Genomic DNA, 16,409 nt, shown 5'->3' with positions numbered 1-16,409 from the left:
ACCTATGTTTCCCAAATTGATACCTAGATTGAGATACTTTGCTAGGGAGAATTTTTACCTTGATGTTTCTTTCTAATTTTAATCTCCAAGGTCAGTTTGGACTTGGTTTGGAGTGGATTTGGAGAACCACAATGCTCTTTACTCTTTCCTATGTTAAATAATCTTTCTGACTTGACTTCAGGTCTTCAAATAATATTATCTTTTGGATGCTATATTATAAAAGCAATCAATATTGGCAAGAGAGATGTTGACAAGCAAGTGCAGAATTGAAGAGAGGACAACCTGCCCCACTGCCTTCCCTCTTTCTCCATATTCTACTCTTGGTCCTCTAAGTAACTTGATAGCCCAGGATTTTAAGGAGCTTTCTTAGGCATGTCTCCAACTGCCCTTCTGCTGATGCTTGTTCAGGTAAGCTTCTAGGTAGGTATACCACTACCAACTTCCAGCACTACCAACATATATCCAATTCCAAAGAGTATGAATGAATTATTGAATACAGAGACTTGATATTCTACTTTGGAAAGGTTTTCAACAGCTGGTTTATTAGTTCACTGACATATATTACCACAAAAGTCATCATTTTTAGGACTTTATGCCTTTTTGTACATTTTTCCAAAAGTCAGGAATGCCATTACCTCTCTATTAAGACCCAGCAGAAAATATACTTCTGTGGCCTTTTCAAAAGGTCTTTACCTGTTCCTGCCACTGGTTCATAACAATGGGCTCAGAACCATATTTCTCAGACTGTTTATTGGTTAGCTGTATATGTATATCTGTATATCTAGCACTTATGTTTTCAGGATGTTAGACAGAGGCTTTGAATTCAGAAAGTTTGGGCTCCATCATTTACTTCCCGTGTGTGTTTAATAAAACCACTTAAACATGCTTGGTGCTAGAATTTTCTCCTATATAATGTCATTAGTAATATCCACGTAAGGCTTGTTAGGAAAATTAAGTGAGAAAATTAATAAAGAAGGTCTCATACAGCACTAGGTACAGATTAAGTGTTCAAAATATCAGCTGATCTGGTTAAATCAGAATGACCAGTGTCACTTCCGGCAGAATTCATTCCCATAACAATGGCTGGGTGTTTTTTTTTTTATTATTCATATACTGAAAAGAGTTCTTGTTTCTCAAAAATTCCAGCCAAGAAAAAAATGAATATCTTTGTTTTGATTTCAGTGTCCTGAAAGTTCCCAGATAGAAATACAACATGAGCTATAAAGCCCCAAATCCTCAAAGTTCTACCACCTACCAACAAAAATACAGAATTTTCCCAATTCTTCCTCCTTCTCTATTCCAGGCAGTTAGTGAGAAGGTGCTCGTAAAAATAGTAGTTTCCCCTTACACAGACCCACTGACCTTTTCCCCTTTCTAAATGTGTTTCCCTCTGCAACATTTGAAGAACTATAATGTTTCATCTTTCCCACTGAATAGCCAGTGATTACGTAGGCAAGGTGTTATCTGAAATACTGGGAAAGAAGAAGAGGGTAGAGAAAATTTCCCTAGGAAATACTATTCACATCACTAGTTTAGCTGGAACACTGTTGATACACTAAGGGATTGATCTACCTTTACTAGAGAAGTGGGTGCGTCGGAAACATTAAGATCCCAGGTAAGAAGTGCATAGTTGGAACAACACTGGCAAATAAGAAATGTGAAATAGAATACTATTAGGACATTACTGTGGAAAGACAAACTGAATTTGCTTTTTAAAAGTTACCCTATAATTTTTAATACATGGACCATAGAGAGTGAGCAGTAAAAAACGTTTGAAAGTGCGGGGGCACTTGAGTGGTGCCCTTGGTTAAGGTCCGACTCTTGGTTTCAGCTCAGGTCATGACTTCAGAGTCCTGGGATTGAGCCCCGAGTCTGACTGCGTGCTCAGCATGGAGTCTGCTTGAGATTCTCTCTCTCCTCTCCCTTTGCCCCTCCTGCTCGTACTCTCTCTCTCTTTCTCTAAAATAAAGAAATAAAATCTTTAAAAAATAAATGTTTGAAAGTGTGGCCATGGATAAACTGCCTAAAATCTGAATTTTGAGCAATGACATGAGAGCCAGAAGCCCTAACATTTAATTAAGAAAGAAAAAAATTAATCATTACAATTTAAATGAACATAGGATTTTTACTGGGGAAGACAGGAAAACATTAGCAGACAATGGAGAATCAGGATAAAAAAGAAAAGGGATCTTTTAGAAACTTAAACATGTTACCATACCTTGCTAATGATCTAAGGATCTTCATATTTCAAATTCCAGTGGTTAATTATCATTCTTTCTCTTACTTGATCTATCAGCTGCATAACTCATACAGACCTCCTCCTTATGAAAATATCTACTTTCTTCACTTGGTTCCATGAGATCTCATTCCCCATTCCTGTTCCCTGCTTCTTTACTGGACCACCTCCTTCTTTCCAGTTTCTCAAAATTGAGCTTCTTCTCTATCTGCACTTTGTAGGCGCTCTGAGTCCCATATTTTTGTAAATGTCCTCCAAGTTTATCTCCAGTCCTCACTTCTCTCCTTAAGTCTAGACTACTGCATCCAACTCTATTCAATCTCTTCTCTTGGATGCCTAATGGGGCTTTTTAAAAAAATTTTTTCAATTTTATTTGAGAGAGAGAGTGGCGGGAAGGAGCAGAAGGAGGGAGAGAGAGAATCTTAAGCAGGCTCCACGCTCAGTGTGGAGCCCAACACGGGGCTCAGTCTCACAACCCTGAGATCATGACCTGAGCCGAAATCAAGAGTCGGATGCTTAACTGACTGAGCCATCCGGGCACCCCCTTAATGGGGCTTTGATGATAAATTTAAATTTAAATGATAAATTTAATATTTATCAAACTGAACACTTAATTTTCACCCAGCTACCCAAACCTATCCCTCCTCCCAAAGCCTTCCGCACGATACTCAGTGCCACCATCATTTGCTTGTTGCTCAGCCAAAAGCCTCAAAGTTATCCATGACTCCTCTCTTCCTCTCACACCCTACATCAAACTCCTTCAGCAAACTCTGGCCACTTTATGTCCATTTAGGATTGGGAGGCTAGCTGCTCTTTATCACCTCCTCTTTGTCTAGTGTTCTAGCCCTAGACCAAACATCACTTGCTTTCCCCTAGATTCCTGCAAGACCTCTATCTGGTCTCTGTGCTTCCATGTTTATACCTCTTTCTCCCATAAGTCTATTCTCCAGAACAAATAGGGATTCCTTTTAAAATACGAATAAAATCCTATAATTTTCTTCCTTGGAAACATCTAGTGGCTTCCCAACCCACTCACTAACAAACCCAAACTCTTTAGGTTGGTCTACAAGTTCTTCCATTATCTGACTATGCTTTTCATCACCATCCATTACTTCATCATGTCCTGCCACAGAGCCTTTGGACTTGCTGTTCTTTCTGTTCCCTGAAATAGTCCTAGAACTTGCATTATGACTTCTTTCATGTCTCTGTTCAAATACCAGCCTTTTCCTGACACCCGCGCCTTACTCTCCAACATTATACTTTACTTTTTTTTTTTTTCTTTTTTTTTGAGAGAGAGAGAGAGAGCATGAGCAGGAATAGGGGGCAGGGCAGAGGGAGGAGGAGACAGAATCTCAAGCAGGTTCCATGCCCAGGGCGGAATCTGACTCGGGGCTCAATCTCATGACCTGAGCCGAAATCAAGAGTCGGACACTCAACTGACTGAACCACCCAGGAGCTCCTGTCCTCTACTTTTTAAAACCTCATGGCTTGGGTGCCTGGGTGGCTCAGTCAGTTGGGCATCTGCCTTCGGCTCAGGTCATGATCTCAGGGTCCTGGGATCGAGCCCCGCGTTGGGCTCCCTGCTCAGTGGGGAGTCTGTTTCTCCCTCTGCCCCTCTCCAGGCTTGTGCTCTCTCTCTCTCTCTTTCTCTCTCTGTCAAATAGATAAATAAAATCTTTAAAATAAATAAAATAAAACCTCATGGCTCATATGTCACTATTAGGCATTATATCATTTATTTATCTATTTGCTTATTGTCTGCCCCACCACTCCCTCTAGAATGTAGGCTCCATGAGGGCAGGGACTTGTCTGTTCTGTTTTCTGCTACACTTCCAGTGTCTAGAACAATTTCCAAAACATGATGGGAAACTAATAAATAGTTTTTGAATAAAATAAATTACTAATTGAACATGGGTAAAGTATTTCTTTAGTAAATTACACATGACTTACAATATGGATGCTGTCAATCTCAATGAATTCTCTTGATTTTATAAAATCCCCAGCAGAATTCCTACACAACTGGCTGGTGATAATGGACAAGGTTCTGGAGTCCACTCCTATTTGTATGAGCAACATATCACTTACATACAAATGCAAGTGTAACTTACATCAATAGTAACTAAACATGAACACTAACCAGCTCATTTTGAACTATAAATTAATAAAATGTCATCAATAAATCTGAAGGTACATAGAGCCAAAGAGCTCAAGAACTAAACAAATACAAAGAAACCACACAAAGAAAAAGCAAATGATTAGTATTCACACATGTGGTAATCAGCCTGGGATCACAAAACCAAGGTAGGAAAAGATCAAGGCAAATATCATTTGATTCACCTCCACATGAACAACCTACACAGTTTCCACAGAAAATAGAGAACTTACTGAGGCCATCTATTGTCTCTCCTCTAGAGTTTTCAGAAGATACTATGAGGTCTGCTCACTAAAATTTTCAGTGAATAGGTCCAGCGAGAAACATTTTGGAGGACTCACTGAATGACAGCATAATGAATCCAGTCTTCCTCACATACCTTAAAAGGAACATAAGTGTTCTAAAAAAAAGTCATCCATAAATATCAAGTTAAGTGTCCTTTAAAAGTCCAGGAACTAAGAAATTCTCACCATTAGTCACTTTCACAAGCCCTCTGTGTCATTTACTTCTGGTCAAGGATCAGGAGAATCATGAGATGATGGAAGGCAGATGCTCAGCTTCAAAGACAAATACTGGGGATTTCTCAAGGACAATCCCCTTCTCTTGAGCAGCTTCAAGCACATTTAAAAACAAGACATATGCACAGAGGTACACACACACACACACACAAATGTGTAGAATCATGCTCACTCAGATATACCACAAGAGATTACAGGATCATTCATGCATCCTTCTAAGTTTTGTTTTGTTTTGTTTTGTTTTTTCTGATTTATCATTTTCATGCTTTGGAAAGGATAATTAGACTAATATATCTGAAAATTTGGGTACTTGCACATTTGGGAAAGTTTCAATCATAGAAAAGCAGGATGTTAAATATCACCAAGGATTTTTCTGTCTTTTTATCTTTCATTCATATTTCACATGCTGAGCGAGAACAGAATCAGAATGTCCCCCCTCTTCAGCCTGGGTCCTTTGGGGTGTCCATTACCAAAGAGTTGCTACAGGCCCATGCAAACTCTTGAACTAAAGGGACACTGGGCTGGCTTAGTTGATAGAGTATGTGACTCTTGATCTCAGGGTTATGAGTTTGAGCCTCATGTTGGGTGTAGAGATTGCTCAAACTCTTGAGCTAAAAATAACTATTATAAAATAATTATTAAACATGTCACATACATGGTTAGGGAGCATGCCTTTTAATCCCAGGGAGAAACAAAGAAAAGACAAGAATGAAGTTAGATAAAAGAGTAGTAGGAAAATGCTATGCAGGACTGAATATGTGGTTGATATATATTCTAAGATAGTTTCTCATTAAAAAAAAAAAGTAAAAATAATTTATCTCACTTTGTTTTGACCTACCTTCTTTTGGTGACCTAAAATAGGGACTGTAACTTTTTACTTTTGCTTATCAAAGACTGTAATTATACATATATAATCAAATAGGTACAAAATATATTCCTTTACTTATTAAACAAATATTTATTGGACACCTACTATGTGGTAAGCACTGTTCCAGGCACCAGGGACAAAAATACAAAAATACCTGCCCTTAGGGCGCCTGGGTGGCTCAGTTGGTTAAGCAGCTGCCTTCGGCTCAGGTCATGGTCCCAGGGTCCTGGGATCGAGCCCCGCATTGGGCTCCTTCTCAGCGGGGAGCCTGCTTCTCCCTTTCCCTCTGTCTGCCACTCTGCCTACTTGTGCTCTCTATCTCTCTGTCAAATAAATAAATAAAAAATATTTAAAAAAAAAACAAAACTATTAAAAAATACCTGCTCTTGTAGGACTTATATTCTAGTGTGAGCAGACAATTTTTAAAAAGTAAGAAGTAAATCTAAAGAATGTTAGATGATTTTAATTGCTGTAGATGAGAATAAAGCAGGGAAGGAAAATAAAGAGTTTTGAAGAGTTGCAATAGAAATATGGTAGTCAGGAAAGACTTCACTGAGAAGAGATAAACAAAATCTAAAAGAAGTAAGGGACCAACTCATCCAGATATTCAATAAATAGTCTTCTAAGTAGGGGAAACAATTTGTGCAAAGGGAATGTGCAAAAGGCAGAGTCAAGGAAGAAGTGTCAGTGGCATGAAGTATTCAAGACATAAAGTTAGAGTGATTATAGAAGGTCTGAGTGCTTAGAGCCTTGTAGGGCTTCCTAGTGACTTTGACTTTGCTCTGAGTAAAGTACAAAGTCAGTGAATGATTTTGATCAGAAGAGTAAATAATCAATTTTTTTAAAGGCTCACGCTGGCTGCTATATAGAAAATAGACTAAAGGTGTGGGATGAAATGGAGGATAAAAAAAGGAAGGTTGGATAAGAGGTTATTGCTATAATCCAAGCACTGGATAATGATGGCTTAGAGCAGGTTGGTAGCAGTGGAAGTGATAAGAAGGAACCAGATTCTGAATATTTTCAAGACAAAGCTAACAGGATGAAGTACAGACTGGGTGTGAGAGGTTATCAAGATTGACTCTAAAGACTGTGGTCGGAGCACCTACAAAATGGAATGTTTATAAGTCCGTGGAGATCAGAAAGAATTGACAAGAGCAAGTTAAGAGTGATGGGACATATGGACATCCTAATTTTCAGACACCAATTAAACATTCAAGTTAAAGGGAAGAATCAAGGGAAAGAGAGAGATTTAGGGGATTTACAGCATGTAAGTGGCATTAAAACCATAAGAATGAATGAGATGATTCAGGAATTAAATCAGAATAGAAGAGAGACTTAAGGACTGAGATTTGGACCACTCCAAAATTAAGAAGTCAGGAGCTGAAGAGGAACCAGCAATGGAAAATGAGGGGAAAAAAAAAATGGCCCATGAAGTGAAAGGAAAACCAGACTTGTCCTGGAAGACAAGTGAAAAAATATTTCAAAGAGCAAGTGATAATCAACTATGTCTGATTTTACTCATAGTTCAGGTAAAAAGGGGACTGAGCATAGATCTTGGTTTCAATGACAGAAAATCTTGGTGACATAGACTAAGGGCAGTTTCTGTGGAATACTGGAAGCAAAAGCTTGACTCAGAATAAAATGGAAATAGAGAAATCAGAGATAGGAGCATAGTTGACTCTATGATGGAGATTTACCATAAGAAAGAGAAAAATAGGCGCAGTGGTTGAAAGGGAGTAATAAGACCAAGAGACATAACCTTTTTTTAATGGGAAAAGAAAATTAAGGACTCAGTCCATATTTACATACTGATAAGAAAGATCATGTTAGCAGAGAGAAAATTGCAGAGAGAAGAGAATTTCTGGAGGAATACCCTTCTGGAAAGGAAAGAGCTAGTCCTGGTGTTCGCTGGGGGCAATCCCTCCTTGATAACAGCAGAGAAAGTAGAATATGCAGCCACAGAGGCCAGTGGTTGAGTGGATGAGGTAGTGGGAATTTTCAGAAATTCTCCTCTAATTGCCTCTGTTTTTCTCAGTAAACTGGGAAACAAGATCACCACCTGATAATAAAGGTTTAAAGAGTAAAACTCATAATTCAAGGAAAAACAAAAATAATGTCCAAAGAGCAAGATCTAAGACCTGCTGTCTGTTTCAAGACAAACATCTGTGCAAGGGCTCAAGACAGGACAAGATGTGTTGATGTACAACCTGAAGTACAATCTCTTTCTCTTCGCACAGGCTGTGAAGAGACAGAGACGAAGAGAGCCATGCATTTAGAGCCACACTTAAAGGAAATGAAACTCAGTAGAGCTAAGTCAGATCTGGCTGTTCACGTCTGCCTCCAGTCTGTCCAGATGCAATCATTACCACCACCAGGTTTCAGCTTTACCACCAAGTAGGTCTTGTGTACTTACACATGTTTCTTTGGCAGTGGGGGGAGGCATGTGAAAAATGGAGGAGTATTATTCTGTCTATTTGTTTTTAATGAGGAATCCCCATTTGCCAGGTTTTTTATGTTTCTGTTACAAAATCATCAATGCACCTTTGCACAAAATATGTTGCATTTCAAAATTGGCCTAAAGTTGACTGCTTTTACATAAACTGGAATTTTCTCATACTTTAATGGAGAAAATTGACATGTTCCCTTTTGAATTAGAGCAAAACAGGTTGCATATGGACACAACAAAAGATTTGTTGTGAATGAAATAAGTCACATTCTGTACATATTTAACTATAGGTTATTTCTTGAACTCTGATTTGCTTATTCATTCACTCATCAAATAAATATTTATTAAGTACCTACTGTGTATCAGGCACATAGTATACGACAGCGAAGAACCAGACAAAGATCCTTGCCTTCATGAAGCTTATTATATTCGAGAGGGAGAAATATAGATAATAGACAATTAACAAAACAAATAAAATGTTAAATAGGTAAGAAGATCCTAAGTACAATGAGAAAAAATGCATCAGAGTAGGAGAAATGGGAAGACAGTTTACTATATGAATGGTGTGGTCAGAGTAAGTCTCACCGAAAAACTAACATTAACACAAAGATTTGTAGCAGATGAAGGTGAAGTCATATAAGTTCTCTGGGGAAGAGAGAGCCAAGCAGAGGGAGCAACAAATACAAAGGCTTGGGAGAGAGAGAGTGCGTGGAATGTTCCTAGCAGTGTGCAGGGGCAGCTTGAGGGATGTGAGTGAGGAGAAGAGAAGTAGAAGAAAGGACTGGTTACATTAATTGTGGGGCCCCATGCAACATGAAAATGTGGAGCTCTTTGTTCAAAATTATTATGAATTTCAAATTAGGGGCGCCTGGATGGCTCAGTTGGTTAAGCGTCTGCCTTTGGCTCGGGTCATGATCTCTGGGTCCTGGGATCGAGCCCCCACATCAGGCTCCCTGCTCAGCGGGGAGCCTGCTTCTCCCTCTCCTGCTCCCCCTGCTTTTGCTCTCTCTCTGTGTCAAATAAATAAATAATATCTTTAAAAAAAATATTTCAAAATAGCTATAGCAGAGACTTAAACCGTGCATCCACACCTTCTGAGCACAGAACCTTGTGTACTACACAGGTCACACACCCATGATGCTGGCTTTGGCAGGAGATAAGGTCAGGCAAGTCAAATAGAAAAGTGAGGGAACATATTCTGGGGGGTTTTCTAGGCCCTCTTAAGAACTTTGACTTTTACTCTGAGAGAAATGGCTGGCACATCATTGGAGGGTTTTAAGCAATCTAACTTACAACATCCGTGTTGAAATTAGTTTGGGACCCCAGGTGGAAGCAACAGACTGGTTAGGGGACTATTCCAATAATCCAGGTGAGAGGTGATGGTGGCTGGATCCAAGGACAGTGTTTGTGGAAGGGGTGAGAAGTTCCAGACTCTGGAAATACCTTGAAGATGAAACCAACAGGATTCATGATGGGTTTTGTGTCAGGAGAAAGAAAAACTTCAAGAGGAATGAAGAATGACTCCAAGGTTTGTGGCTTGAGGAACAGAAAAACAAGAGTTGCCATGAACTTAGACAAGGAATTGTGAGAGAGACAGATATCAGGAGTTCAGTTCTCAACATGGAAGTTTGAGATTCCTCTTAGACATTTGAGTAGTGGAGACAGTGACCTGGCCATTGGCAACATGAGTGTGGTATTTAAGAGAGTGGTCAGGTTGGACATATAAATGTGGAAGGCAGTTTCAGGATCCCCATCAACTCCTGAGAGGTGTCCTCAAGAGAGGGGCTGCCTGGGCTGGGTGAAGACAGGAAATACCAACAAGGGGGAGGAACACAGGACAGAGGAGGAAGTGAGGGGGGCCATAAGGCAGTTGTATGTGAGGCACCTCTTTGAGGAGCTCAGAAATAATTTGAGAATAATTTATAGGAGAGGATTGATATTCAATAATTACAGTGAAGGAGGGTCAGACTCACTGTAGTTTACTTCATTGTTTATTGATGAGTGATGTCATTTTTACAGCCAGCTTGGTAAAAGATGTGTGTACACATATATTCTAGTTCCAAATGGGGACCAAAGGACTGTGTATTTATCAGCTGATTTCTTTGAAATTGGTTTCCTGGCAAAATGTTCCGCTGGCTCAGGAATATAGTACCACATCATTTCTCTAAGCTGAGTGAACTGCATTGTTCTTTCCAGTCTTCTGCCAGATCTCCTTTCTCCTGCCCTCATCACAGTAGGAGGAATGAGTGGAAAGAGAATTTTCAAAATTGGAATACGAAAGGAACACAGATTTCCATTCTTAAATGATACTTTATACCTCACTCTCCTCTTGTACCTCAACAAGAGGAAGAAAACCTACAGGTGTTACTACTTAATAACTCATAATATGGGTTGAAATAATGTTGACAGTGCTGATAATTTCAATGTAAAATAGACCTTATTTTTTTTCCTGAAATCTGCATTAAACTTATTCTCCATTTTGAAGACAGCCTCTATTTTGGGGTTTATGAATGAATGGAAAAAGGTAAATTCATCTAACACACAAATGGAATAGGAAATGTGTCTCTTTCATGTCTTTAAAAATATAATTATGTCCTCCAGGTTCAAACTGGGTATAACATGAGTAATTATTTTATGTGTTTGATAACAAAACTCTAAAAACATGTAGAAAAACGTTCTAAAAATTTATAATGTGAAAAGAACAAAACTACTTCAGGATTATATCATATACATGTTATTTGTTCATTCTGATAATTCATATAAAATAGAGTTTCTCAATCTCAGCACTGTAGACACAGGAGCTGGATAATGTTTTGTTGTGGGAGGCCATCCTATGCATTGTAGCACGCTCACCATCACCCCTGACCTCTCACTACTCCCTGCTCAGTCATGATAATCAAAAATATCTCCTGAAGGTGTAAAATGTCTCCTGGGTGACAAAATCACCCTTGGCTGACAACCAGTGATACAGACTCTATTACTTTACAGATTATAATAGAGAACTAAATTCATCTTCATAATGCATTTTGTTATTCTTTCATTTTGGGCAACTACTTTGAAGTCAGCAATCAAGGGAGGACAACAAAATTTCACCAAAAAGATAATGTAAAGCATCTTACCTCCTAAAATTTTAAACAACACCATGCACACTGTCATTTGTTGAAGCATACAAATTATCAGTTATGCCAGTGTCGTATTTCTGCCACTCATAGATGACACAGTTGACTAATCTACTTCCTTCTTCAGAAACTCAACAGCCTAGAAACAGCAAGTATCAGGCGACTTTTTGTTCACTCAGTAGGATCTATGTCTCACTAAGCTGGGCAATAGGCAGGAAGACCACAGAATTGTACCATAGATTTGCTTTTAATCTATTTTATCCGTTTACAGATAAGAGCTTAACTTTGAGCACACTTTGCCACGGACATATTTTAATACAATTCCTTTTCATGTCAGACTTTTAAGAAGCTTTATGTTACTTGCTTCCATTTCCATTTCATATGGGAAATGCAACAGTTAGAAACTTGTAACTGGATCATAAATAAATCCAAGCTATTTGTCCACTGCATTCTCATCTCTTGTTTTATGCGTGAAGAAAAGCTACCACTGGACAGAATTCATGCACATAAAGCATTTCTTATGAGGACTATAAGAAGAGTCTCTGTAGCAAAGCCAATTTTCAAGACTAGATGACAAGCCTCTTATTTTTAACAATATTTGGTACAAGATAATACCAATAATTGTCACAGGTTTTGATTAGTTCTTACAATTCCTAAATTTACTCTTGTTGTAGCTGAACTTTGACCCTGTTTTGTTGACTTTCTTTCAGTGTATATGAATGGTCTCAAAAAAAAAAAAAAGGAATAATGGACAATTTGATGTTTGGAAGTAATTCTGAGACCATGTTTTATTCAACAGATTTTTTTTTAACTTCCTTTACTTATTGTATAATTTTTCTAGACCTTCCACACTTTTGAAGGCATATTCCAGACAAGGATATCCAGGTGGTGGCATTTCTAAGAAAAGTGATATAAATAGAAAAAATCTTTTTTTAATTTATTTTCATGTTGTTTTAATGAGGAACCAAAAAAAAGAGGGAAAGCATTCTTCCTCCCCTCGTAGGCAGGGCAGATGAGAAAATAGAGAAGCAGTAAGAAGTGAATACTTTCTACTGTCAGGGAAACATGATCAGATATTGAGACAAATGGATTTTCCTGTGTTCTGCAAAGAAAAACCTCTTCATTCTTTTGAAAGTTTTGAACTTTTTAATTTGAATTTTTGGGTACAGACTAAAGGATTTATTAAAAAACAAAAACCTTTTTTTCCTCTTTAATTTAAAAAAAAAGTATTTAATAGCAACGGTCTGAGGAAGAGGAGAAAAAAGGAAAGAAAGCAAGAAAAGCCACAAAGCTCCAGCTGCACTTAGTTCCTGTTTACTCAGGGCATCTGGTGACGTAGGCTTGTTGTATTTTGAATTCACGTGTTAGAAACATTCATTCAGAGAGGAAACTGGCTTTAGCATAATCTGCAGAAGAAAATAGCATTCACAGAACTGTTATTTTAAAAGGTGCACAGAAATCTGTATTTCTTATTTAAATTAACCTCATTTTAGCTAGAACTAGCCAGAACAAGGTGGGGGGGTTAGGAATCAATAGATGTATTTTATGGTAGGTAACTTCTGATTTTAAATTTGAACAAAGTTTCGTCAACAATTATTGGAACCTGAGAAAGAGTCAAACATCAAAACCTGAGTAGCTGAGAGTTTGGGGTCTCACTGCTCAAAACAGGGGAGCTGGAAGGAGGAGCCTTGCTTTGCCTTAGCCTTGCTTTGAAGTCCCTGACCTGGGAGTCCAGTGATCTTGTTTACCTCCAACCACACCTCTGGGGTGAGTCTTAAGCAGCTCTAGTAACATCGACATTAAAATTGAGATCCCTGAGGCTAATATTGGGGAGGAAAAAGTTTTCATCCATCCTTCTTGATTCTTTGGCTGGTAAATTAACATAAGGCAAATTAACAGGACAAAACCAAATTTAATTATGTAAATACAGAAGCCCCATAAGAACCTGAGACCCAAGGACAATGTGGATATTTGAGGTTTTATATGCCATCCTGAGGTAATGGGACAGGGGCCTGGGGCTTCAAAGGGGAGGAGGGTGATTCACAGGACAATAAGAAGAGCAGATGTTTGGTATTAGATGTTTGTCCTACCATAGAGATAGCTCATTCAGGTAAGAAGTTACCTCTGGTGATAGCTTTCTTTTGGGGTCAGCCCCCCATCTAAATTCATTTAGGCAGTTAAGGAAGCAGTAAAAGTTTTTTTTTCGTCCACTGGGTCTTTTTTTTTTTTTAAAGATCTTATTTATTTATTTGAGAGAGAGAGAGCACACATGCGCGTGCAGGAGCATGGGGAGGGGCAGAGAGGGAAGGAGAAGCAGACTTCCCCATGAGCTGGGAGCCCGGCGCAGAATTCAATCCCAGGACCCTGAGACCATGACCTGAGCCAAAGGCGGATGCTTAACTGACTGAGTCACCCAGACACCCCAAGTCCGCTGTGTCTTGCCTGCCTTCGGCTCAAAATAATCCACATGCCAAAGCAGCCTATTTTGGGGTCAGGTATTTTGCTCTTCCTCAGTCATACCTTTGAAACTTCCCCAAGAAGTTTCAGTCCATAAATTGAGTTTGTAGATTGCTTCATCTCATTGAACCAGTTTCTTAGTCCTGAGAACAGGTCAGTTCAGTCAAATGGGGCGTCTCATTTCAGGAGGTGGTGATGCAGATGTGTTTCCAAAGTGAGACCTATGGCGCAAGCAATTGGGTATTTAATAAGAGGCATTTCTATGGAAACAAAAGAAACACAGTGGTTAATGATTGGAGCAGACTCTAATCCTGGTTTCTGAGTTCTGAAGGCAATCTGTTGAGAATATTGCCAGCCGTCTGGCTTGAAGCATCTCGGATGGAGTGGAGGCTGGCTTTGGCAGTCTGACAGATTTTCCTGGTTTGCAGTTTGAATGTCTCTGGTGATCATTCTGAGTGGCCACACAGCAACAGGCATGAAGACTGTCCACACATGAGTTATTGTGGTGATCTCTCTTAAGTTTATAACAAGTTCACATTTTGTTTTGAAGGGCTTTGGGGGGAAAGGGCAGCTTTTGTTCTTAGTGATTCCAAGCCAAAAAGGTGGGAGAAAATTGGATGTTAGTTTGGAGAGTTGTCGCCAGCTATGAGGTAACTGGAAGGATTCAGGATCCAGTACAAAACCTCAAAGACAATGAACAGCACTAGAATCTAATATCCAAAAGTGTATATAATAGTGATGAAGGATAGTTGGAAGGTAGGGGGCCCTGCCCTAAGAGGAAACCACCCTTAAAAGGATTTTACACCTCCCTGGAAGGAGCCCTCCACCCTTTCCCATGTGATAGGCAGATGAAAAAACCTGATTGTGTTGACAGGTTCAGTGAGGGTTAATCGGATTAAAACAGCCTGCCAACAAACCCATTAAAACTCCTAGATTGAGAAACTCTGGTGGCAACCCTCTCGGGTCCCCTTCCTCCTCGGGAGCTTTGTACTATTACTTCATTACTGCTCAATAAACCTTTCTTTGCTGTCCACCATTCTGTCTGGTCTACCTCTCCATTCTTCAAAGTGACCAAGAACTGAGGGCACCGATGGAGAAAAAAATCCTGTAACAATGGTTTCTACTGAAACAATTTTTTTCTCTCAAATCATCCTCATTTCTACCAAAGATAGTCAACTTAAGACTGATGTGTTTGCAATTTAAGTCTAGTTTCAAGAAACTTGGCATGATTATTTATATAAGTGCAGCAAAAATAGTGATTGACCATATAGGCTTTGTTAAATCTGCTTTGATGGAATTTTTCATAAGAAACCTTAGACTGAACTTTTAAAAGCCTCTCAAGGCTAAGAAGCCATGCCAAGGACTCACCATCAGACCTTGCCTTCGATGTCTGTAAATTTGGGTGAATTTCTCTCTTCTTGAAGTGCACCAAATATCTTGAGATTCCTGAGCCTGTCAGGAAGTGACCTTCCTTACTCGCCTGATAAGGCTGCTAGGAACCCTGTAAGCAAGGGACCAGACCATTTTTCCAAGAGGCTTTATCGGCTCCACAAAGTCCACCTTAGTTCCTTAAAGCTATCTGGTCGTATCTGAGTATATGAGTATGTCTCTCAAATATGACATTTCAGGCATAGCCTAGGTGATATAACCAATGTTTCCAATTGTGTCCTGTTACAAGAAGAACAGATTCTTATTGAAGTTATGTAAATAACTATATTGCCATGAAAATAAGAATACTCACTAGGTTACCGAATTCCAGAGAGATCAGATCAGGTTAGTTGTTCCGTCTTTGTTCACAAAGATCTATCTTACCAAATTGTTGATAGCTTAAGAGAAAAGAGAAGATTTCCTTAAATCTGCAAAAACAAAGAAGAACTGGCGATGTTTCGAAACAGTCATAATAATTACAGTCATCCTTGTCAGTTTATTCAGTCCCATGTAATTAACACTTGTTCTGCTTGAATCCAGTTTTCCACCTGTTCTGGAAATTCTTACCCAGCCAAGTTTCATAATCTTAAAGTTATCAGAATCTGGCAATTGTCAAAAGGCCTTTCCTTGAATCTCCTTGAAGGTGAAGTACTTTTGCAGGAACACTCTTGAAAAGCACCTGTGTAAAGCAATAATTGTCTGTAAATGACCAAAAGACTTTAACTGCCCATTCTGAAAGATCTGATGCGTTCATTGTAATGGAATTGATAACAAAATTTGGTTATTTCTGTGACATACAACATTTTAAGGTAATAACTAGAATTGTGGCTGATAACATTATAACAGGACATATCAGATTTTTAGGAATTTCATACAATTTCTAATATATGTACATTAATAATATTTATCCACATAATATGACCTAAAAAGGTTTATCATCACTTCCCAGGTAGCTTAACATACCAAATAAGCCTAAGTAGTGTAACATCTCTCTTTTTATAAGGAGAGAGAACAAATATTTTAAAATGTTTCAGGAACCATCTGGAAATTCTCAAATTTAATTTGAGGTCAAAAAAGACTTTATTTAGAATTTGATTTTGGGAAGTTTGTCAAAAAAATATTAAAGGAGTTAGAGACTTGACTAATAGAATCATAGCTCATTATGAAATGATAATTATCTATTTA

General features: G+C 38.7%; 1 long non-coding RNA gene across 2 annotated transcripts; it reads right to left on the bottom strand.

The window, feature by feature from the left end:
• Nucleotides 1-12,504: 12,504 nt before the first annotated feature.
• Nucleotides 12,505-16,058, bottom strand: LOC145722068 (uncharacterized). Of its 2 annotated transcripts, XR_014146100.1 has the most exons (3): nt 15,538-16,058; nt 13,860-14,017; nt 12,505-12,745 (listed from the first exon to the last, which is right to left on the bottom strand). It is a non-coding gene; the product is annotated as an uncharacterized LOC145722068 (long non-coding RNA). The 2 variants fall into 2 exon arrangements; XR_014146099.1 differs by lacking the exon at nt 12,505-12,745 and having other exon boundaries at nt 13,859-14,017.
• Nucleotides 16,059-16,409: the final 351 nt, after the last annotated feature.

The sequence above is a fragment of the Leptonychotes weddellii genome, chromosome 6, assembly GCF_054177405.1.
Source record: "Leptonychotes weddellii isolate Sample4059 chromosome 6, ASM5417740v2, whole genome shotgun sequence".
NCBI classification, from domain to species: domain Eukaryota; kingdom Metazoa; phylum Chordata; class Mammalia; order Carnivora; family Phocidae; genus Leptonychotes; species Leptonychotes weddellii.
The sequence above is the reverse complement of the archived record's forward strand: the minus strand, read 5'-3'. Positions and strand labels throughout refer to the sequence as shown.